The 26,620-nt window shown below is 31.4% G+C and overlaps 1 protein-coding gene across 1 annotated transcript in view; it reads left to right on the top strand.

Moving 5' to 3' along the window:
- Positions 1 to 26,620, top strand: part of LOC143063548 (protein mesh-like) — a 70,589-nt gene that overhangs the window by 42,031 nt on the left and 1,938 nt on the right. The gene's annotated exons all lie outside the window — the stretch shown is intronic.

Here is a 26,620-nt window from a genome sequence, read left to right on the forward strand (position 1 = left end):
GGAATAGATTACCGTAGCTGTATTTGGCAAAAGATTTAGGAATGTTTGTCATCAGTGCACTTTAACTTCGTACTTTATTAGGCCTTTTTAACTTTTTTGGATTCGAGTGTCACTGGTGAGTCTTTTGTAGACGAAATGGACGTCTGGCGTAAATACAAAATCTAATCCTGGTATCTATGATGAGTTTCTATATGGTCCGAGAACACAATTAATTCGTAGTGCATTTCTTTTAGAACATAAATGAAAATAAAAAAAATCCCACCTGCGCTTTCCCAATGAAACTTTTACAGTGTGTTGTACTACTTTTGGGACAAATTATATCAAAATTATAGAAAACTTCATCGCCTCTAACTCAAAATATGGACAATTTTGTGTTTAGGGTGTCTTGAAATCTTTTGACAGCTTCCGAAGTGCTAATTTTTAACCTTTTTCATCTGGACCAAATCACTACTTTCCTGTAAAATTCTGGACCCAAATTTTTTTACAGTGTAATTTCACCCCCTTACTTACAATTTGAGGCATTAAACTTGGAGAAATAAATTTGGAAGGGGTATAAAAATTATTGGCAAGTAACCCACTGTTAACACTAGGGACTATATTCGTGAACAACGAAAATCAAGGGACGACAATTGTGGTCTCGGACCTAATAGGATAGAAAGAGTTGACAAATCTTAAAAAAACTTGGTATGACCAAAGCTTAATAAATTATAACACTGCTTGCAAAGTTTCATAACAATAGGATATATATTATAGACACTATGTTAAATTCTATACTCATCTTTGCGTGTTAAATTTTGACGTTAAAATTGAAAAATTTCAACTATCAACATTTTGGGCTTTGAAAATTAAAATGTTGCAAAAAAATACTTTTCAAATGCCCTAATATATCATTTATTATGTACTAAAAGCAATAGAGTACTCATTTGATTTATCAGACTTAGCATAATTATTCAAAAGTCAAATTTATATCAGCCTGGGCCTAAAAATTGAGGTTTTTCAATGAAAGGGGGCCTTACATGAAGATGTAATATATTCCAGCAATTTTAAATTTGTGAAGCTTTTTGGTTATAAATAATCCTTACATATGTATTGAATGTACTTTAAATAGAAAGAAAAGTTACAAATAGCATATCATATTACTTTAAAAGGGTCTTAAGCCAAGCAAGACTGGAAAAAAATAAGGGTCAATTTAAGCCGTGCCACATATTTACATTAAAAAATGCATATTGAGGCTATAAGAAATAAAAAATTGTGTCCTTTTTATCATTTCTATACTCATGTGACATGATACAACAAATCTGAGCACAAAAAGGCTCTTGCAATTAACTTTTCTTACAGACAGTATGGTCTGATACAAAGATTTTTGCCTTTTTAATAAAAACTTGAATGCAATTTTAGTCTCAACAGGCTTATATTTAAACCACTTGCTATCCTACAGAAGAAAAGAAAGATATTATGTGAAATGGAACAGGTACATTAGACATTGTAAAGTGCTTTTGATACAAATTTAGTGAGGTCTTTATTGTAGACTTCAAATTTTATATACCAAGAACCCCACTTTTGACTTCATCCAAACAGGGCGTTAGACAAGGGTCATTTATACAACACATTTTGTACATATTATCTGAAATAACCTTCTTTTCTGTAGATTCTGAGTTCATAAACAAGTAAAAGTACTAGATGAAGGCACATAAACACAAGTATTCACACATGAAAACCTGTCAGATAGAAAGTCAGGATGCCATGAATGCATCAATATTGAAAAAGCCTTGAAATGCCTATTTTGACCATAAAATGCCAAAATTGGTCATTTTTGCAGAAATTCTATAAAATAAAAGTTTAAATCCTTTAGTTTCATGCTATTTGACAAAGTGACACCACCAAATCATTTAGGGAAGTTGCCAAAGTTCAGATTCTATATTTACAGACTTCACCTCTTAGGTCCGAGAACACAATTAATTCGTAGTGCATTTCTTTTAGAACATAAATGAAAATAAAAAAAATCCCACCTGCGCTTTCCCAATGAAACTTTTACAGTGTGTTGTACTACTTTTGGGACAAATTATATCAAAATTATAGAAAACTTCATCGCCTCTAACTCAAAATATGGACAATTTTGTGTTTAGGGTGTCTTGAAATCTTTTGACAGCTTCCGAAGTGCTAATTTTTAACCTTTTTCATCTGGACCAAATCACTACTTTCCTGTAAAATTCTGGACCCAAATTTTTTTACAGTGTAATTTCACCCCCTTACTTACAATTTGAGGCATTAAACTTGGAGAAATAAATTTGGAAGGGGTATAAAAATTATTGGCAAGTAACCCACTGTTAACACTAGGGACTATATTCGTGAACAACGAAAATCAAGGGACGACAATTGTGGTCTCGGACCTAATAGGATAGAAAGAGTTGACAAATCTTAAAAAAACTTGGTATGACCAAAGCTTAATAAATTATAACACTGCTTGCAAAGTTTCATAACAATAGGATATATATTATAGACACTATGTTAAATTCTATACTCATCTTTGCGTGTTAAATTTTGACGTTAAAATTGAAAAATTTCAACTATCAACATTTTGGGCTTTGAAAATTAAAATGTTGCAAAAAAATACTTTTCAAATGCCCTAATATATCATTTATTATGTACTAAAAGCAATAGAGTACTCATTTGATTTATCAGACTTAGCATAATTATTCAAAAGTCAAATTTATATCAGCCTGGGCCTAAAAATTGAGGTTTTTCAATGAAAGGGGGCCTTACATGAAGATGTAATATATTCCAGCAATTTTAAATTTGTGAAGCTTTTTGGTTATAAATAATCCTTACATATGTATTGAATGTACTTTAAATAGAAAGAAAAGTTACAAATAGCATATCATATTACTTTAAAAGGGTCTTAAGCCAAGCAAGACTGGAAAAAAATAAGGGTCAATTTAAGCCGTGCCACATATTTACATTAAAAAATGCATATTGAGGCTATAAGAAATAAAAAATTGTGTCCTTTTTATCATTTCTATACTCATGTGACATGATACAACAAATCTGAGCACAAAAAGGCTCTTGCAATTAACTTTTCTTACAGACAGTATGGTCTGATACAAAGATTTTTGCCTTTTTAATAAAAACTTGAATGCAATTTTAGTCTCAACAGGCTTATATTTAAACCACTTGCTATCCTACAGAAGAAAAGAAAGATATTATGTGAAATGGAACAGGTACATTAGACATTGTAAAGTGCTTTTGATACAAATTTAGTGAGGTCTTTATTGTAGACTTCAAATTTTATATACCAAGAACCCCACTTTTGACTTCATCCAAACAGGGCGTTAGACAAGGGTCATTTATACAACACATTTTGTACATATTATCTGAAATAACCTTCTTTTCTGTAGATTCTGAGTTCATAAACAAGTAAAAGTACTAGATGAAGGCACATAAACACAAGTATTCACACATGAAAACCTGTCAGATAGAAAGTCAGGATGCCATGAATGCATCAATATTGAAAAAGCCTTGAAATGCCTATTTTGACCATAAAATGCCAAAATTGGTCATTTTTGCAGAAATTCTATAAAATAAAAGTTTAAATCCTTTAGTTTCATGCTATTTGACAAAGTGACACCACCAAATCATTTAGGGAAGTTGCCAAAGTTCAGATTCTATATTTACAGACTTCACCTCTTAGGTCCGAGAACACAATTAATTCGTAGTGCATTTCTTTTAGAACATAAATGAAAATAAAAAAAATCCCACCTGCGCTTTCCCAATGAAACTTTTACAGTGTGTTGTACTACTTTTGGGACAAATTATATCAAAATTATAGAAAACTTCATCGCCTCTAACTCAAAATATGGACAATTTTGTGTTTAGGGTGTCTTGAAATCTTTTGACAGCTTCCGAAGTGCTAATTTTTAACCTTTTTCATCTGGACCAAATCACTACTTTCCTGTAAAATTCTGGACCCAAATTTTTTTACAGTGTAATTTCACCCCCTTACTTACAATTTGAGGCATTAAACTTGGAGAAATAAATTTGGAAGGGGTATAAAAATTATTGGCAAGTAACCCACTGTTAACACTAGGGACTATATTCGTGAACAACGAAAATCAAGGGACGACAATTGTGGTCTCGGACCTAATAGGATAGAAAGAGTTGACAAATCTTAAAAAAACTTGGTATGACCAAAGCTTAATAAATTATAACACTGCTTGCAAAGTTTCATAACAATAGGATATATATTATAGACACTATGTTAAATTCTATACTCATCTTTGCGTGTTAAATTTTGACGTTAAAATTGAAAAATTTCAACTATCAACATTTTGGGCTTTGAAAATTAAAATGTTGCAAAAAAATACTTTTCAAATGCCCTAATATATCATTTATTATGTACTAAAAGCAATAGAGTACTCATTTGATTTATCAGACTTAGCATAATTATTCAAAAGTCAAATTTATATCAGCCTGGGCCTAAAAATTGAGGTTTTTCAATGAAAGGGGGCCTTACATGAAGATGTAATATATTCCAGCAATTTTAAATTTGTGAAGCTTTTTGGTTATAAATAATCCTTACATATGTATTGAATGTACTTTAAATAGAAAGAAAAGTTACAAATAGCATATCATATTACTTTAAAAGGGTCTTAAGCCAAGCAAGACTGGAAAAAAATAAGGGTCAATTTAAGCCGTGCCACATATTTACATTAAAAAATGCATATTGAGGCTATAAGAAATAAAAAATTGTGTCCTTTTTATCATTTCTATACTCATGTGACATGATACAACAAATCTGAGCACAAAAAGGCTCTTGCAATTAACTTTTCTTACAGACAGTATGGTCTGATACAAAGATTTTTGCCTTTTTAATAAAAACTTGAATGCAATTTTAGTCTCAACAGGCTTATATTTAAACCACTTGCTATCCTACAGAAGAAAAGAAAGATATTATGTGAAATGGAACAGGTACATTAGACATTGTAAAGTGCTTTTGATACAAATTTAGTGAGGTCTTTATTGTAGACTTCAAATTTTATATACCAAGAACCCCACTTTTGACTTCATCCAAACAGGGCGTTAGACAAGGGTCATTTATACAACACATTTTGTACATATTATCTGAAATAACCTTCTTTTCTGTAGATTCTGAGTTCATAAACAAGTAAAAGTACTAGATGAAGGCACATAAACACAAGTATTCACACATGAAAACCTGTCAGATAGAAAGTCAGGATGCCATGAATGCATCAATATTGAAAAAGCCTTGAAATGCCTATTTTGACCATAAAATGCCAAAATTGGTCATTTTTGCAGAAATTCTATAAAATAAAAGTTTAAATCCTTTAGTTTCATGCTATTTGACAAAGTGACACCACCAAATCATTTAGGGAAGTTGCCAAAGTTCAGATTCTATATTTACAGACTTCACCTCTTAGGTCCGAGAACACAATTAATTCGTAGTGCATTTCTTTTAGAACATAAATGAAAATAAAAAAAATCCCACCTGCGCTTTCCCAATGAAACTTTTACAGTGTGTTGTACTACTTTTGGGACAAATTATATCAAAATTATAGAAAACTTCATCGCCTCTAACTCAAAATATGGACAATTTTGTGTTTAGGGTGTCTTGAAATCTTTTGACAGCTTCCGAAGTGCTAATTTTTAACCTTTTTCATCTGGACCAAATCACTACTTTCCTGTAAAATTCTGGACCCAAATTTTTTTACAGTGTAATTTCACCCCCTTACTTACAATTTGAGGCATTAAACTTGGAGAAATAAATTTGGAAGGGGTATAAAAATTATTGGCAAGTAACCCACTGTTAACACTAGGGACTATATTCGTGAACAACGAAAATCAAGGGACGACAATTGTGGTCTCGGACCTAATAGGATAGAAAGAGTTGACAAATCTTAAAAAAACTTGGTATGACCAAAGCTTAATAAATTATAACACTGCTTGCAAAGTTTCATAACAATAGGATATATATTATAGACACTATGTTAAATTCTATACTCATCTTTGCGTGTTAAATTTTGACGTTAAAATTGAAAAATTTCAACTATCAACATTTTGGGCTTTGAAAATTAAAATGTTGCAAAAAAATACTTTTCAAATGCCCTAATATATCATTTATTATGTACTAAAAGCAATAGAGTACTCATTTGATTTATCAGACTTAGCATAATTATTCAAAAGTCAAATTTATATCAGCCTGGGCCTAAAAATTGAGGTTTTTCAATGAAAGGGGGCCTTACATGAAGATGTAATATATTCCAGCAATTTTAAATTTGTGAAGCTTTTTGGTTATAAATAATCCTTACATATGTATTGAATGTACTTTAAATAGAAAGAAAAGTTACAAATAGCATATCATATTACTTTAAAAGGGTCTTAAGCCAAGCAAGACTGGAAAAAAATAAGGGTCAATTTAAGCCGTGCCACATATTTACATTAAAAAATGCATATTGAGGCTATAAGAAATAAAAAATTGTGTCCTTTTTATCATTTCTATACTCATGTGACATGATACAACAAATCTGAGCACAAAAAGGCTCTTGCAATTAACTTTTCTTACAGACAGTATGGTCTGATACAAAGATTTTTGCCTTTTTAATAAAAACTTGAATGCAATTTTAGTCTCAACAGGCTTATATTTAAACCACTTGCTATCCTACAGAAGAAAAGAAAGATATTATGTGAAATGGAACAGGTACATTAGACATTGTAAAGTGCTTTTGATACAAATTTAGTGAGGTCTTTATTGTAGACTTCAAATTTTATATACCAAGAACCCCACTTTTGACTTCATCCAAACAGGGCGTTAGACAAGGGTCATTTATACAACACATTTTGTACATATTATCTGAAATAACCTTCTTTTCTGTAGATTCTGAGTTCATAAACAAGTAAAAGTACTAGATGAAGGCACATAAACACAAGTATTCACACATGAAAACCTGTCAGATAGAAAGTCAGGATGCCATGAATGCATCAATATTGAAAAAGCCTTGAAATGCCTATTTTGACCATAAAATGCCAAAATTGGTCATTTTTGCAGAAATTCTATAAAATAAAAGTTTAAATCCTTTAGTTTCATGCTATTTGACAAAGTGACACCACCAAATCATTTAGGGAAGTTGCCAAAGTTCAGATTCTATATTTACAGACTTCACCTCTTAGGTCCGAGAACACAATTAATTCGTAGTGCATTTCTTTTAGAACATAAATGAAAATAAAAAAAATCCCACCTGCGCTTTCCCAATGAAACTTTTACAGTGTGTTGTACTACTTTTGGGACAAATTATATCAAAATTATAGAAAACTTCATCGCCTCTAACTCAAAATATGGACAATTTTGTGTTTAGGGTGTCTTGAAATCTTTTGACAGCTTCCGAAGTGCTAATTTTTAACCTTTTTCATCTGGACCAAATCACTACTTTCCTGTAAAATTCTGGACCCAAATTTTTTTACAGTGTAATTTCACCCCCTTACTTACAATTTGAGGCATTAAACTTGGAGAAATAAATTTGGAAGGGGTATAAAAATTATTGGCAAGTAACCCACTGTTAACACTAGGGACTATATTCGTGAACAACGAAAATCAAGGGACGACAATTGTGGTCTCGGACCATATGTACAAAAAAGTAAATTACCAAAAATACCAAACTCAGAGGATCATTATAAATGGAAAGTTCCTAAGCAAATGACAAAAAAAAATCAAAAGGTAAAACACCTAAAACGCATAAAAAAATGGACAACAACGGTCATATTCCTGACCTGTTACAGGTATTTTCTTATGTAGAAAATGATCAATAAAACATGGCTGTATAGCTAGCTAATCCTCTCGCTTGTATAACAGTCGCATAAAAATTCCATTATATATCAACGATGTGTGAACAAAATATGCAGACATAATAGGTAAATATGTCAAAAATAGAATATAAAATTGAGGATGAAAATGGGGAATGTGTCAAACAGACAACAACCCGACCATAGAACAGACAACAGAAGGTCATCAATAAATAGGTCTTCAATGCAGAGAGAAACTCCTGCACCCGGAGGCGTCCTTCAGCTGGCCCCTAAACAAATATATATACTAGGTCAGTGATAATGGACGTCATACTAAACTGTAAATTATACACAAGAAACTAAAAATAAAAATCATACAAGAATAACAAAGGCCAGAGACTCCTGACTTAGAACAGGCGCAAAAATGTGGGGGGGGGGGGTGAAACATGTTTTATGAGATCTCAACCCTCCCCTTTACCTCTAGCCAATGTAGAAAAGTAAACGCATTACAATACGCAGAGTAAAATTCAGTTCAAAAGAAGTCCGAGTCCGATGTCTGAAGAGGTAACAAAAGAAAATAAAGAAAATGACAATAATACATAAATAACAACAAACTACTCGTAGTTAATGTCATGCCAGCTCCAGACCTCATTTAAACTCTTCATCATATGAATTTAAGGCACAATCCCTCCCGTTAGGGGTTAAGTATTATACCATCATAAAATATATGAGAAGAACATAACCCGTGTCATGCCAAGAACTAGTTTTTAAATAAATGTGTTCAATTCCAATGCAAAGACCCTATTACTGAATCAGTTTTAAAGCAAACATATGCAATCTTTATTGACCTGACAACAGTATCGTAACTATATCCCTCCTTAATAATTCTATTTAAAGGTTTTTGTTGCTTCTGAGGTGAATACTGACATTTTTGTGCTTTGTGAGGTATTACCATAAAAGATTGGATTTGAAATACCTTAACGTATAAGATTTCTGCATGTTGAGTTATATTTTTGAATAATGTTCTTGTACCGATGATAAAATTTAGTAAATGATTTGACAAAACTTTTTGGAATTTTGGATCCTCAATGCTCTTGTTTGGTTTTATAAATATTTTGATATGAGCGTCATTGATGAGTCTTATGTAGACGAAACGCGCGTCTGGCGTACAAAATTATAATCCTAGTATCTTTGATAACTATTTACACCACTGGGTCGATGCTACTTCTTCTCACAAGCCCAGTAGTCAACATTTCGGTGTCGACATGAATATCAATAATGTGGTCATTTTTATATTTCCTGATTACAAAACTTCGATGGATCAACATCTCCAATATCAGTTAGCAGTCTGTTTCCATTTTTCAATCACCAGCATGATTCTCTAATTGTAAGTATATTTTTTCATATATTTAGAAAATGAATTTCAAAGTGACATATATTTAAATTCTATGTTTTTGAAAACACATACGTGTGCTCGAAAATTACGCAGAATGTCAGACTGCTTGCTTGTTTTTTGTTCATCTAGGCATTTTACAATCGTGCTAGTCTTATTCAACACTAACGCTATTAATCAGAATCTCGGTTTTGTGTACATCAGGGGTTGATTCTTTGTCAAATAAGTGCTTCAACTTGTTTTGCTTTTTTTAATAGAATCAGCAAAGTCGCGATAACAGAAAATTTGGTCTTTGAAAATGACTAAACCACGCTATAAACTAAATTCAAATTTTCAAGTGATACTATTGCGACTTACTGATTGCTCTTCCATCGTTGACTGATGAAAATTGGACAGTAACAGTGACTGTATAGCCACTGGTTAGTTGTTACTTTATGGTAAACTATTCTAAGCAATACAAATAATAAATTTACAAAAAAAAGATAATGAAAATATACGAAACGAAATAGAAATGATAAAACATAGAATAATGGATATTTAAAATCTTCTTTTATTGATTTTGAGGAATAGTACATAGTATCTTTTGATTGCAGGTTTATACTAATGGAGTCATTTCCTTTCTTGGAACAATGAGTTCGTATACACCAACTCCATTTCCTTTAGGCAGTAACAAAAGATTAGAAGCGCGATATTGGGCTGACATAGATACAAGAAATGGAGGTGACATCTGGTATCGGGAAACAACAAATTCTACGTTATTACAAAAAGCATCAGAAGAAATACAAAGGATATTTCCACGACAATATAATTTTAAAGCATCATGGATGTTTATCGGTACATGGAAAGAGGTAGCATTTTTTGGTGCCGACTCTATTGGTAAACAGAAGGTAAATCAATTACATCACTGAGTGTTTAATCTAGTAATCAATGATGACCACAAATGGCGACAAAACACAAATGATAAATATTTTTTTGTAATTTGATGAATGGCATATTGGTGTAAATAAATTTTTCAATTCAATTCAATTCAATTCAAAGTTTTATTGCCATATAAACAATACAGTTTGTGACATATAACAACAACAAAAACAAATAAAGACAATAACTAAGTGCATAACAAAAACTGTTTGAAGTATTAAGCTTTTATAAATGCATAGTGGAATTTGCTTTAGTTGTTTTTGAGCTATTTTTGGTGCAGTATATACATGTAAAATGACGAAACAGGAGACAAGACTGTCACAGTATATTTGTTTCGAATAACAAGTTTCTCTGGAAACTTTGTTATAAATAATGCATAATATCTGTTTCTGAAGGAACAAATATTCCATAGAGAAATTGCTTATTAGAAGTCACTTGCCATTGATATTCTTTGTACAACGATTAATCTTTACACTTTCAGAGAAAAACTTACCAATGTGTATTGATCACAAATGGCAGACATTCATTCGCTATGTTTCTATATGATAAGATTGAATGGACAACAGGCACGGCAAGTGGTGGAAGCAGTTCAACTGGGCTTGGAGATACCCCGGCACAGGTAATTAGCTGTAAATATATGATTTTAAAATCAGAATACATAAAATCATCGCATAATGATATAGGTATTAATTTTACTTGGTTTATCTTAATGTCACAAAACTTGATAGTATGTTATCAACAAGAGACCGGGATTCCCTTCATTTAATAACAAAGTGTGTCATTGAGCTCTTTTGCAGAGCTTCTATATCTGAATATAATCTTAGATCCGTTCGAAATTCAAGGCTTTTTAAATCGAGAATCCTGAGATCAACGATTTTAGTACTTTCTATGTTACTAAAAACCGTTTCAACGCTCTGAGGGATCTGTAGGTGGCATTTGTCTGTCCCTATCTTACATATATAAGAAGAAGTCAAAATTTTCCAACCATCCATATCAGTATACCTGCATTTTAGAACCTACACTTGTTTCATTTGTAACTTCATTCTCGATCAAGATATTCATGAACTATTTGCCACTGGACTATAGAAAGCAACAATCAATCAGTACTATTATTCTTATAAGACCTTTAATTTTAATCCTGAAACTTATAAATTTTATTTGTTGATATTATGTAAATGAATTTAAAAAAGAAGATGTGATTTGATTTCCAATGAGACATTTTTTTAAAAGGACCAAATGACATAGAAACTAACAACTATACGTAATCGTGTGGCCTTCAACAATCAACAAAGCACATTCCGCATTGTCAGCTACAAAAGGCCCCGAAATGACGGATGCCAAACTATTTAAAGAAATTTAATTGCACTTAAAAAAAATTAACCGGATATCTCTGGTAATTTTATTTACAGGTAGGGTTTGATGCAGGTGATGGTATCAACTATTTTGCAGTAAATGCTTCTAGAACAGCAGACATCATTAACATACCACAGATGTCCAACGTAGATATCCCAGGAAAATATATATTCCGTGTCGATTCAACGACAATAGAACAAGGAGGATGCAATGTTAATGGTATGAAAATGATATCTGAAAATATCTGGTTTTATATAATAAAGAAAATAAAAGAACAAAAAGAAGAACACATCAGAATATAATTCCTGATTTTTTACATCTTCAGTGGACTCGATTACAGAAAAATAAAAATCTAGTAAGGTCTAATAACAGAAATGGGCGTTTTCACAGATTTTAGTCAAATTTGGCATGCAAGTTTGGCAAGTGAGACATTAACAGTAAATCGAAAAAATAATGCATCTATCTCTTTCATATTCTGAAACATAAGTGCTTGAATTCTTTCAAAGTACGTATTTTTTTTAAACATCGGAGAAGAACGCTCCTATTTTACATACATATATTTTTCTTTAAAAATACTTTATCTTATCGGTACATAAATGTCCGTTTTAATGATATGAAAGGGTGATATGGTCATTGAATTCTATTTTTAGTTAACATATTTTAACCAATCTGTTACCTAGATGGTAGCTACGAACGTTAAAAATCGACATTTTACGACCAACGACGAGATGACGTTACGACGATTTCGACGTTTTGTGGTATTTGTTTCATTTAGAACATCACATTGAATAATGTATACCGTTTAAATGAGATTGGAGACCCTATTCTCATTTTACATACCATTAGAATGGAAATTTATATACCAGCAACATGTAGTTTATTACGAAAAAAAAAATGTATTTGATGATTTTAAGACAAATTTAAGGTCGTTTTTTTTTTTTGTCGATTTCATGTGTTTTCTTTACAAATGTTTACCTTTTTTGAAAGAATTCAGTCAGTAATATTTCAGAAATAAAAAAAATAAATGCAAAATTTTTGGATTTTCATTTCAGTTCAACAAGCCAAATTGGTTTGCAAAATTTTACTAGAATCTGTGACCGATCCCATTTACTGTAATTTTACACTAAATTAGTAAAGAATATTAACAAAATATTAACAAAAATACCGAAACTCCATACCAAATTTAAGAATAGGTGAAGTTCATTAAACCTGAAAACGCTCCACTCTATGACTCAATGGAACGAATGAAAAACAACTGTCATATTCCTAGTTTTTTGCGCAGGCATTTCCAAAAGAAATGGAGGTTTAAACCAGGAAATTTTCCTTCGCAACAGCACACCTAATAGTTATTTTTTTTTATGTAATGCAACTACTGCAAATCTGTCTTATACATAAAAAGCTAATAATTTTGAAATGATTATGAAGAGTTTTCTGAATATATTTTAGGTACATTAACAATAACTCCTCGAGAAGCTTTAATGTTTGGTGGAACGAGACTAATTATTTCTGGACCTTGCTTCAACATGGCCAAAAATATCAAATTGTACATGTCAGATTACAATGAAGTTTCTTGTAATTTGTTGACGGATTTCAGTATATCTTGTATTTCGCCTATGGTTACCAACATTGGAAAACATAGAGAGTCATTACATGTTCAGCTCTCTCAGACAATAACCAAATTTCCAGGAACGTTGACTATTGGTACGCATCTCGAGCTCTTAACTAGCTTACTTTACATTGAAATCTTCATTACAGAAAACACCATTTAAAGAATGCTGTTACATTGACACAATTGGTACAGTCAGACACACGAGGAAACAATTGCTTCATTGTTTCAACATATTTGTTTGATAGGTATTCATACATTTGTGAGTATAGTACTTACACTCCATTCGAAGATATCATAATAGAATAAAGCAGGTATCAAAAATTTTATGAGAAGTATATATATTTTTAATTAAGATTATTCTAAAGTTTGAGGGTTTAAAGTGTATGATAACGAAAACAAATCATAGCAGTTGGCTCTATAAGAAAGTGTTTATGCAAACAACTAAAGAATACAAATAAACTGTATAAGAATAAGATTTTTTTTTATATAATGAAAGCCCGCCTTTTTTTATATTCAGTTAATCCTGCTATAGCAAAACAAGGTTTGAAAAGAGAACCTAAGCAATGGAAGTACAATAGTCAAGTTAGTGTCAATTGGAACCCAACAGTTTTAAATTTCCCTAGCAACGAAGAAATTAGTCTACATCTATATACTATTAGGGTAAGATGTACACATTTACTGATATTTTTAATTGCTACCAGTATTACACATTTATGAAAATGAAAAACAAAACCAATCGTATGTTTCCAAAAAAGACAACGTTTATTAAGATTGCATTGACTTGATGCCTTGAACTTGTTTCATATGAATTAAATTTTAAGATTAAGTGCTAAATGTTGCTGATTGAATTTGATATTTCAATGATTTTCATCAGTATCGTTCTAGGGATATGTTGCTTTGTTTACATTCTATTTTTAATGCGATATATTAAATCTAACAGCTATTCATTTAGTTGTGTTCTTTAATTCTTATTCAGATTTTTCTATGAATGTAACTATTCATTGTTAACTAGTTAAGCTGTATGGAATTTGACGCGACTGTCATACAAGTGAGAGGTTTAGCTAGCTATAAAACCAGGTTCAATCCACCATTTTCTACATTATAAAATGCCTGTACCAAGTCAGGAATATGACAGTTGTTATCCATCCGTTTGATGTGTTTGAGTTTTGATTTTGCGATTTGATTAGGGACTTCACGTTTTGAATTTCAGTATTTTTGTGATTTTACTTTTTTTTGTAGAAAGAAAACCTAATATATCCTGTACTGGCCTACCATTCCAAGATATCTACATTAAGCTCTGCAGAGTTTGCAAATGGGAAGCATACGTTCAACCTACAGTTTTCAAAAGACGCAGGAATAATAAAAATGTCAACAAACAATCCTAAAAGGTAACTTAATCGGTTACATTATGGCCATCAACAGTCACTCACCATCATTTCTGTAATGTGACCCTCCTTAATAATGCGTAAAATGCATGATCGTAGTTAATCTACATTTTTTAAAAGTTGATTATTTACATTATTACTGACTAAATAAAATATCGAAGCTACTGCGTCATAAAGAAAATAAACGTGTATACAATCAGAAGGTTAACATACAAACTAATAAAAAAAACGTTCATAAAATAGACAAAAATAAGTTGATAAAAAGAACCCAAATACGATAACATATAAATTTGATTAAAGCTTTAGTATTTAAGTCAAGTATGATATTTATTAGTCTGTCTTTTCTGTAGTGAATATTTTGATAGATTATTCGGTCTCTTACGTTTTTCTACTCGTAATTGGCTATCTAAAGGACATTTATGTTTTATTAATAGATTATAATAATAAATTCTCTTGTTATTATTTTGCGATCAGCTTTGGACATATTGAAAAGTAAAAACCTTGCAACGTTGTACTTCTCTTATTGTCTGCTGTACATTTGTTGACTGTTTGTCTGTTTTTTTCTCCAGATATTTTGATATGTCGTGCATCCGACGCGCTTTTCTGGATTTACTTCATCATAAATCTTCAAACATAAACCTTATAAAATCCATGGATGCGTAAATACGATGCAACGTTAGGAGCAATTCGACAAATCATATACATTTGAATGTGGTTAAATCCTTCAAACGAACACTTGATCAGAAGAAATTACTGAAAACTCAAATAACAAAAATATCGAACTCCAAGGAAAATTTGAAACTGAAAGTCCCTTCACGAATGGCAACATCTCAAACTCATAAAAAAAACTGGCATATTCCTGACTTGGTACAGGCATATAAATTATATACATGTTAAACATGTTTCATTATTTGTTTTTGGTAGTCCATACTATTGGTCAGACATGTTTACTGTTAATGTAAACCGTCAAAATAGTACTGCAAGTTGTTATGAATGGTGGAGCATGGATTTAAACCAACAAACAATTACTAGTAAAGACGTCAATCCATGTCCTTGTACTCTTGAAGTGGCTAACATTGATTCAGCAAGATTTAGTGTCGATCCACAGTGTTATAGGATAGAGGGATCTGAATTTGTTTGTCAGTTTCAACCAAATGCTAAAGTTTGTTATCGTCTGAATATACCATCGTAAGTAAGAATTGAAAGTTTATAAATGCATCTAATCTTAACGCGCATCTGCCGTACTAAATTATAATCCTGGTACCTTTGATAACTACTTAACGTATGGTCAGATTATATGTTTTCGTACATCATATGTTTTCGTACTATGCATGCTTTTCCAATGGAAATAGTGACGTCATAATGCATTCTTAATATAACGAAAACCCATGAGACGATGATATACATAATATTTTAAAATAATTTTTTTTTCAATATTTAAGCACAAATTTCATTCACAGCATGAATTTTAGTATTATGACGATAAATCATGATTTGATGATACAAATTAACGAAATGTGTGTCGCTTTTAAAAGCCAATCACTATAAATACGTGCTTATTTAAATGTTGTCAAACCTTTTTGATACATTTTTTTAAAAGAAGGGAAACAATATATATAAAACTAGATATAACATGTATAAAGTAGCTCTACTCCCACCAAAAGTTTAATGTAATTTTCAAAAAGTAGTCGGTCAAAAATTTTGTTTTGATTTTCTAAATGCGCATTTATTTATTGGTAAATACAAAGATGGTTTACTAATCAAGATGAACATAAGAGTAGTTTTAAAAGAATTTCACTTGGTCCAAACAGAGTGAAACCCTGTTTATTATCCTGCTGTTAAATAAGCATCGCCTGTTTTGATAATCAGTATAAACCACAGTGACCAACAGATATTTCTTGTTTATCTTTAATGCTTTTATTTTCTGATAAAAATATCCAATTTACGAAATTAATCTGTTTCATTTTCAAATATTTTGTACTTTATAACCTTTAAACAGGTCATCTGGATATGACCATCAGTGTTGCTATGATAAGTCTGGAGTATTGATGAATCCGAATGGAGATTCAACAGATGGCAGTGGATATGTCAACAGATATCACTTTCAAGGGAGCAGCGACTCAAATGTTCCTTTTCTTTCTAATTTTGTTTTTGACGTAGTACCATATATGCATTGTTGTATGTTCCCTTTCCAAGATTTCGGGCCTGACGAAATGGATACAGCACGAAAGCAATGTTCATTATTTTTTGACAGGAGACCACCGAATTCATGCATGAATTACATTCCACCAAGACCAGGTATTGCTGTTTATCTTGTACTGATTGCACCTTTTTATTACATTTAAAAGAAAACAACTCCATTTATTGCGTTTTAATCAGTCTCAAATGATACTTTTAAAGAAGTAGAAATAACCTGGTTACAATCAAAACTATCTATAAAAGGAATAAAAACAATCACCATACTCTTCCACTCCACACGCACTGAAATTATCAAAATAAATTACTCACCACCATGGAAATAAGGCCGTTAGTTTTTCTCGTTTCACATTGTCCTTTCGGGGCCTTTTACAGCTGACTATGCGGTATGGACTTTGCTCATTGTTGAAGATCGAACGGAGACCTATAGTTGTTGTTTTCTTTGTCATTTTGGAGAGTTGTCTCATTGGAAATCATACCACATCTTCTTTTTTATAATTATAAAAACGAATCAATGATTATAAAAAAAAGAAATCAACTACAAATCTAGGACGAATCCATGATGCTAGGCGCTCTTTGTATTACAAAAGAAGCAGAATATTCTTAAAGAACATTTAACGATGTTACTGTAAAAAACATTTATGTTATTTAAAAAAGCACTACTGTAAATTAATCGTATGGGTGATTAAAAAAGAAGTGTAATCTTAAAAATAATGAATCTGAAAAAAGGACTGTAAACATAAAAAAGAAGATGTGGTATGATTGCCAATGAGACAACTATCCACAAAAGACCAAAATGACGCAGACATTAACAACTATAGGTCACCGTACGACCTTCAACAATGAGAAAAGCCCATACCGCATAGTCAGCTATAAAAGACCCCGATAAGACAATGTAAAACAATTCAAACGAGAAAACTAACGGTCTTAATTATGTAAAAAAATGAACGAAAAACAAATATGTAACACATAAACAAACGACAACCACTGAATTACAGGCTCCTGACTTGGGACAGGCACATACATAAATAATGTGGCGGGGTTAAACATGTTAGCAGGATACCAACCCTCCCCCTAACCTGGGACAGTGGTATAACAGTACAACATAAGAACGAACTATAAAAATTAGTTAAAAAAGGCTTAACTCATCAGATTAAAGGCCCCTAAAAACTGAGACAAGAAGTAAAACCCTGGATCAACATAAATTTGAAAATTTTACCCGATTTTTAGAATTATGTAATGAATAACTGTAATTGTATCAATGTTTTAAATAGTTTTATACACACATTATAAGAACCAAAACTTCTGTTCACTTTGAAAGTCTTTTTGTCATACAAATCTTTCATTTATCAATATGATCATTTTATAATTGATTTCTATGTTTGGTATTGGCAGCTAGAGTATCCGGTGACCCCCACTTTGTAACATTCGATGGACAAACATATACATTTAATCCAGTTGGAGAATTTACAGCACTTTCAAATGGAAATTTTTCCTTGCAGCTGCGAATGGAACAGTTTACTAATACTCGAGGTATAATTGAATGGCAGAAAAGGACAAAAATGCCATATGTTTATAAACATTTAAATTATTCTATTGTTTGGTTTTTACTTTTTCTAAAAATGGTATAATCTAGAACTTTTATTGTTGAAACTCAGTGAAATACTGTTACAAATACTGTCTGATGATACACATGTATACTTTCGGTTTCTTCAAGTATTTAATCTTTAATATATATTTTTTTTGCTTTATGGCTTCATCGTTCCCGATGAAAAATAATTCAAAAACCACTTCAGACGCAACAAATACACAAAGGGATATGTTTATAACATAGGCTACGTTAATAATTTTCAGTTGCCTATATTTAACTATAAGGAAATTAATCGTACAGATAATTCATACAAAGCGCTCTATACACAGTCAGTATCTGTAAATTGTTCTATATTATATAGCCAGTATTGTAACTTCATTTGTGGCGCAACCTTATCCAACAGCTGATGTTATTGAGGTGCAACCAAACACCATTCGTGGAATTGATGTTTTAGTAAACGGAGAATTGATTGATTTTAATTCATCCGAAAGTATGTCTGCTTCGGTCATATCTGCGGAGGGTAAGTATTTCTTCAGAATTACATTTATAATAATGAATTGTTGCATAATTTCGTAAAATATAATTTATGTATAAATATGGCATTGCGTTGATTGAACATTTAAAAAAAAAAAAATTCTGCTTAATCGATGGCGCATGTTGCTCATTTGATTTTGTTTATGCCTTTATTTGTCTCTAAATAAACTCCACTGAATGAATAAAGTCATCAAAACTGTATTTTCCACGCTTCTCTGTTCAAATGTATGAATTTGCTTGTAATAGTAATACAGAATATAGCAAAATTGATATGATCTATGATGAGTTTATTGAAAGAATGTGCAAAAGTTTAATATTATAGTCGATTTTAAGGTAAAAGACACAAGAGGATACTCATAAGTCGATAAAAATCTGACAACGCCATGGTTAAAAAAAGAAAAAAAGAAAACCTAGAGACAAACAAAAGTACACAGAACAAAACACAGTAAGCAAAAGACTAATCAACACGAAACCCACCCAAACATGTGGGTGGTCTCAGGTACTCCGGAAGGATAAGCAGATCCTGCTACGATGTGACACCGTCGTGTTGTTCATGTTAATACAAACATGCAAACCCAGTAATAAAAATATTAACTATTAAGTCTTAAAACAAAGGTGAAGAAATGCATACTTTCCAAAATTGTATTGAATTGTTTGGAATATACACATGCATATATAAATTAAATTTACGCTAATATAGGATAAGAAATTCTTCATTTATTAATATACTTCAATACTTGATTTTCTAATTCAAATTTATTTCTGGCACCGATTGTCTTCCTATGCCGAGTACCGCTACTGATGCTCATGTTGCCAATACTGCGGTACATGTTATGTTAAAACATTTTTAGTGAATTAACTATGGGATTGTATCAAATGTATACAATGTATCAAATGTAACAATGTAGCATAATCTAAGGTATGTTTAAACAGTTCACTAAGATCAATTTGGTTAGCAAGCTCTAAATTGCACTGGTATCAACTTTTTTTTCCTACCAGAAAAATGTTTAACATGCTAAATGTTTTAATAAAGCAAACTAAACAAAATTGTCAATCCAATAGCTCTAAATGATGATGCAAAGCGGAAAATACCAAAGGGACATTCAAATTCAAAATTCGAAAACGAACTGACTTTAACGACGCAAAAATTTTACTAGAGGCTCTGTGTCGCTCACCTTGGTCTATGTGCATACATGTATTAAACAAAGGACACAGACGGATTCATGACAAAATTGTGTTTTGATAATGGTGATGTGTTTGTAGATCTTACTTTACTGATTATTCTTACTACTTACAATTTTCTCTATCTATAATAAACTTGGTTTTTTAGTTACACAGAGGAAAATGTTTTGTAAAAATTTACAAAAATTTATAAAATTAATGAGAATTGTTCAAAAATGACTATAAAGGGCAAAAACTCTTTAGGGGATCAACTGACCATTTAGGTCATGTTGACTTATTTGTAGATCTTACTTTGCTGAACATTATTGCTGTTGACAGTTTATCTCTATCTATACTAATATTCAAGATAATAACCAAAAACAGCAAAATTTCTTTAAAAATTATCAATTGTGGGGCAGCAACCCAACAACCCATTGTCCAATTCATCTGAAAATTTCAGAGCAGATAAATATTGACTAGATAAACAATTTAACCCTTTGTCAGATTTGCTCTAAATGCTTTGGTTTCAGAGTTATAAGCCAAAATCTACATTTTACCCCTATGTTCTATTTTTTAGCCATCGCGGCCATCTTTGTTGGTTTGCCGGGTCACCGGACACATTTTATAAACTACATTCTAAAATGATGATTGTGGCTAAGTTTAGTAAAATTTGGCTTAGTAGTTTCAGAGGAGAAGATTTTTGTAAAAGTTAACAAACGACGACGACGGACGACGGACGCAAAGTGATGAGAAAAGCTCACTTGGCCCTTCGGGCCAGGTGAGCTAAAATGACGGAAAGACAAACAACAGCTTGAATATTGAAATATTCCTCAAAACTTCATTCGAGTCATAGTCGTGTGTTTGTTTGCTTCATAACCTTCATGTATAGAATGAGAATTTGTGCTATGCAATGCTTAACCATTTTGTATAATACCGTTTTGTTCAATTATCTTCTCATTGTGTTTTTCAAGCATACCTGCTGGAGGTTTAATCGGGATACATGTTATTGCGCATTGAATGCCAAACTCCTTCAGTTTATTTAAAGTATTGAGAGTTATATCGACATTATATTTAATGTTTGCAAATACACTGTATCTTTGTTTCCTTTCAGGATCAACAATAGTCAAAACATCGGACTCTCCACCGACGGTTATAGCTACATTTTACACAGAAGACATATCTATTATTGCAACCAGTATGATTTCCCTTCTTAATTTAGTAATAATGACATCCCCAGACCGACACACAGGTAAAGTCATAATTAAAGAAATAGTTTCTTCATGTCATGCTCTATGCTCATTTTAACACGGGTAGGCATTACATTTGTCGAAATTTTACACCGACCGTTAGCTAGTAGGACATATACAGTATTTTGATAGATCGAAGCGTAAGGCATTTACCTTTAAAATGTTTGGCTGTTCTCGTTTTCTCCCTATGGAGTATGTATATTAAATTTTCATATTTAATCAGTTCAAAAACTAAAAGCAGGGTAATCATATTTTTTTATAAACATAATAGAATTAAAGTTTATGTAAGCTATTAAAATGGATATGTTTTTTATTACAATAACAATGAAAATAACAAAAATATATACAGCAAATTTGTGTGCATGTGTCAAACATATTTTGAGCTAATTAGAACAAATCTTTGTTTACAAAGCGTAACAATGACGTCATGATAGAATAACTGATAATGTATGTGGATATTATTATTTGGCAGCTAGCTCTGTTTTCTTTTTCTTTCGAATAACGTGCACAATTAGAGATTTTTCATGGTTTAGAAAAAAATGTGCATCTTTAATTGAGGCTTTTCGCGTTTAAAAAGCTTAATTAAAATTCATTGTAATCTGATGTCACTACAAGAAAAGATTAGTATTTGTTTTATGTAAAGCATAGGCTTGACTAAGCCCAGCTGGTACATTTTTTCATTATTATCAGTTCGGAGTATGCAACTACATATACTACCCGAATTTATTTTAAGTCAATTGCAAAAAGTAAAATCACAAACATACTGGTCTCCGAGGAAAATTTAAAAAGGTAAGTACCTAGTAATAAAATGGCAAAATCAGATTAATTGATCTATAAGTATTCTCTTTTTTTGTATATGTATATATAGGAAATCTAACTGGTCTGTTTGGAGATAACGACGGAGACGTAGGAAATGATTTGCATTCCAAGGATAATGATTTGACACAAGGCAATGCCTCAATGGTCACAATTCATAATGACTTTGGATTATCATGTAAGGTTTCTTTTATATAAATAATAGTTAGCGTCCCTGTTGTATTTGCAGTATAAGCTGAAGATAAAAACAATTAACAAAATAAATAAGATAATACATAAATTAAAGCGAATTACTTAAGATACAAGTATTCGGCGCTGCTTCTTATTTAATCGTGTTGATATAGTGTCAACAATTTATTTTTCTTTTGAATAAAACTAAGATTTTTTTCAAGTCAGGAGAAGATAGTTTGGATTGATTTTATTGTTTATATAGGTTTAGCTTGATAAATGTTTTAAACTCTTAACTTCATTTGAATGTGTACCAATGATGCGCATATATATAATGAAATAACATTCACATTAAACAAAAACAAAAAACCCACATGCACCAATAAAGTAATTGTCTCCTAGTTTTCAAACATGAACCACCATGCAAATTCGAACTAGTATAGAAATGTAACGAGAGAAAATAAAATAACACTTTAACTTTTTAGATAGAACTATTTATTTCCTGATCCGATATTTTAGTATCGTTCGTTATACAGACACAATACTATTAGTTACATACTGTGCTAGTGACCTAATATGGTATATATATGAGGTAAGTAAATTCAAAATGGGATGAGAGCGAAGCTCGAATACTCACATGGAATTTACTGACCCCATATATACCGTATTACGTCACTAGCACACTATGTAACGAATTTATCTTACCAACTATATCTTAACGTGTGGAATTTAGATTAGTGACCTATCAAAATGAGTCTTCAATACTGTTAGTATTAAGAAACTACTTCCATTGATTCTACAAAAACAAATGCCAACAATAACAACCTGTTAGGTTTAAATGTGTTTTATGAATTTATTTTAATCAATCTTAATCATCAATTTATTCGTCTGTTGAAACCTTTAAGATTTGTTCTCAGGCCCGTTTTGTTTTGATAAAGGAACGTAACACCACTACTGACCGTGTATGAAATTAGCCCCACCTCTTTTAACAAGTGTTAGAATTACCAATGTCATTTCAACTGATCGGGCGGAGCTTACGTTTTAATTTGCATAAGGACAGTCTATTTGAAGATGTGTGTGATAAGGATGATAGCCGTTATAATTATTACTGATTTCTAATCACCTATCAGTGCCATCAAAGGAATTTGAAAAAACAATGACTGGACACTTCATTGATGAGTTTATCCTAAAACACCTATCTATATATAGATGGACTGGTTTATTGTGAGTGAATCGGTTAAACTCCGCCCAGTCAAGTGAAATAAATCGAGTAATACTTTATGTAAAAAAAACATTATTAAATATCCAATACATGCTTAGGAGTATAACAAAAGAACATGTATAATTGATAGCACATGCTTATACATTAGAAAATGATTCTACATTAGAAAATGAAAAAATTCTACATTAGAAAATGCCTGTACCAAGTCAGGAATATGACAGTTTTTGTCCATTCGTTTTTGATGCATTTTGTTATTTGATTTTGCCATGTGGTTATGGACTTTCCCAATTGATCTTCCTCTAAGTTCAGTATTTTTGTGATTTTACTTTTTAGTACTCTTTAACTGTCATTGTAGGGAGAGCCGCAGAAAATGAATCATTATTCACCTACACGGGTGGCAGAACTTACGAGTCATATCAGAATTTGAACTTCGTTCCTACATTTGATATACCTGCTAATATTGATCCCACAATAACCCAACTGTGTAAATCAAATTCAGACTGTATATATGATTACTACGTGACTGCAAATCGTAGATTTGGCCAAATGTCGGCAAACGTATCTGATGAATTTGCAAGAATTTCTAGTTATACTATCCCAGGTGAGCCTTGCCTTTAAAAAAACGCATTGTTTTGTTGTATCTATTTTGCTTTGCATGTAAACATTATTTTGAGAGACAAATTCAAATTCAATGTACACTGTTTAAAAAAAAGATTAGATCAAGATAAGAAATTATTGCCCAAAGGGAATAATGAATTAAGGACATTCGCCCTTCATGGAAGAAAGTGGCACACTACAGTGATACACTGTCTGTGAAAAAAAAACATTAGGGCAGATATTATGCATTTGCATTAGCAATACTTTAAACATATAACGTCTAGCCCTAAAAGGATAACTCGATTCCTGAAGTTAAATAAATAGACTATTTGTTTTTAGAGAGAAAAAATAACATCCGGACTTTCAAACAATAATGGCAATACGTTAAGTTTTAAGATCATGTGTGAATAATGTACATATATAGATTAGAATCTAAAACACGAGTCAACAAATTGTAAATAATCATAGCCAGGGACGTTATATTTTATATTTTATAATTTCTAATTTCTATAGCTGCTACATGCGGATTCCCATCAAACGTAAGTGATGCAGTTTGGGTAGCGGACGGCTACACACAGGGATCGTCAGCAAGATTATTATGCAACCGAAACTTTTTCCAAGTAGACGTAGTTATAACATGCACGCCTTCTGGAAACTGGTCGGACTTCAATGTTACTTGTATGCCATGTAAGTTATTGCATCCTCCTCCTCCTCATCCTCCTCCTCAGCATCATCAAATGAAACCATAATGGCACTTGAACGTTTTTAATGTTTTCTAGTTTGACAATAGTTAACGTTTTGGTTATTAACAGTTCATTAGACTTCTACGTTATAGAACTGGTATAATCATTCATAACTAAAAGGAGTGGGGTTCAACACCCATAATTCATTAATCCATTGGACAAATAAAAACGAAAATTACATGCATGGCATGTCTCAATTTTATACTCGTCTTCAGTGGTGATGAAGACTATGAAAGATTTGCCATTTATACGACCATTTACACTATATGTCTGACGGGACAAAATACAAAACGACCTTCTGGGGATGAATGTCAAAAATAACGTATCACATACTGGTTGCATACTTTCTGACACAGACATATTCGGTGTTTTGCCTCCAATTGAATACAGTAACAGCTTGTTATATGGAAACCAATACGGAGACGACAGAAAATATATGAATTAATGTTCAATTACATCTATTTTTTAGAAATGACAGTGCAACAAACAAAAATTGAATCCAAACTTCGAATTCGTTTTTGCAAAATTACCTGAATTAAATTATTCCTGCAATATTTCTGTAGTACAGCAAGTCTTTACCAATGAGTGTCTGTATTTTATAACCTTTATATGTCGCAGGTATACTCAATAAAGCACATATTATTTCATTTTTTTTTGCATTTACATTTGACATTTCCTATTTTACAGCCTTCAAAAATACGATCCAATAGATTTGCTTACAAAATTTGTCAAAACACGAAATCATTGATAATTCTTTTCTCTCATAAAATAATGAAATGTGTTATCTCTAAAAAAGTTAACTAAAGCTATATGCATTATGGTTTATTTACCAGTACCAGCGTGTGGAAAACCTCAAGTGGTAGCAAATGGATATTGGGTACCCGTAGAAGGAACTGATCGACGAAGGGCTACTCTTCAATGCAAAGATGGTTATTATACGCCAATTGAAAAAGTCCGAATAATCTGTTCATTGAATGGTACATGGACAAACGTTGAAGTACAATGCAATATAGGTAGTTAGAAAGGCATTTAACTCCATTTTCTGTTGGTTAATCAAAGGCTTTGTTGAAACGAAACTGTTAACAATTTCATTTTATAATTAAAAGAATATGAAAGATCAGTGCGTGATCACAAAAAAAAAAACAAAACGCGTTGATAATACTAGAATAATTTTTCTTTTTTTTATTTGTTTGTTTGTGTTAAAGACAGCTTTTATTGACTCTGGATACATATATAGTACGGCCACAAAATTTTAATGTTCGAGGATTTTTTTTTTTTGCTCTAACCATCGATCTTTGTCAGAAAAACTGCCACTTCTTTTTAAGGTGGCTCATGGGTACAAAAATTTCAGCAATAAATTGAACCTTTATTTTTTCATTACAAATTTTATTTATTACACTATTAGTTATTACTTTATGATATGGTAAAAAATTCAACCCAAAAAATCGATTCGGTTTGGCCCCAGATGACTTTTAAAATGTTTATATCATTGAAAAAGCTCCAAATTATCTTCCTTTGGTGCAAAAATGCCATTTTTTGGCATTAAATTTGAAATATCTTTTTGAACTCATCGGTGACCTATATTTTTTAATATTGTTTTCATATAAGCTGTACATAAACTAAATAATTGTAAAATTTAAGCGAGTTCTGTAATTAGGTTATTTTTTTGTTTCGTTATTACCTCTATTTCTCCTATTAGTTCAACAGAAATAAGGACACTAACAAAAATGTATGCTTCTTTCGGAGGCAGATTGTGAGATTAAATGAACGGTGACTCCATTTTTTTATTTCATTTTACTTTTTTTTAAGTATATGATAAAGTTCATTTATGAAAAAATATAGCGAAATCCTATATTAGAAAACAAATTTGATTTATACCCAGGAGCCCCATTAAAT

This window comes from Mytilus galloprovincialis, chromosome 2, assembly GCF_965363235.1.
Source record: "Mytilus galloprovincialis chromosome 2, xbMytGall1.hap1.1, whole genome shotgun sequence".
NCBI classification, from domain to species: domain Eukaryota; kingdom Metazoa; phylum Mollusca; class Bivalvia; order Mytilida; family Mytilidae; genus Mytilus; species Mytilus galloprovincialis.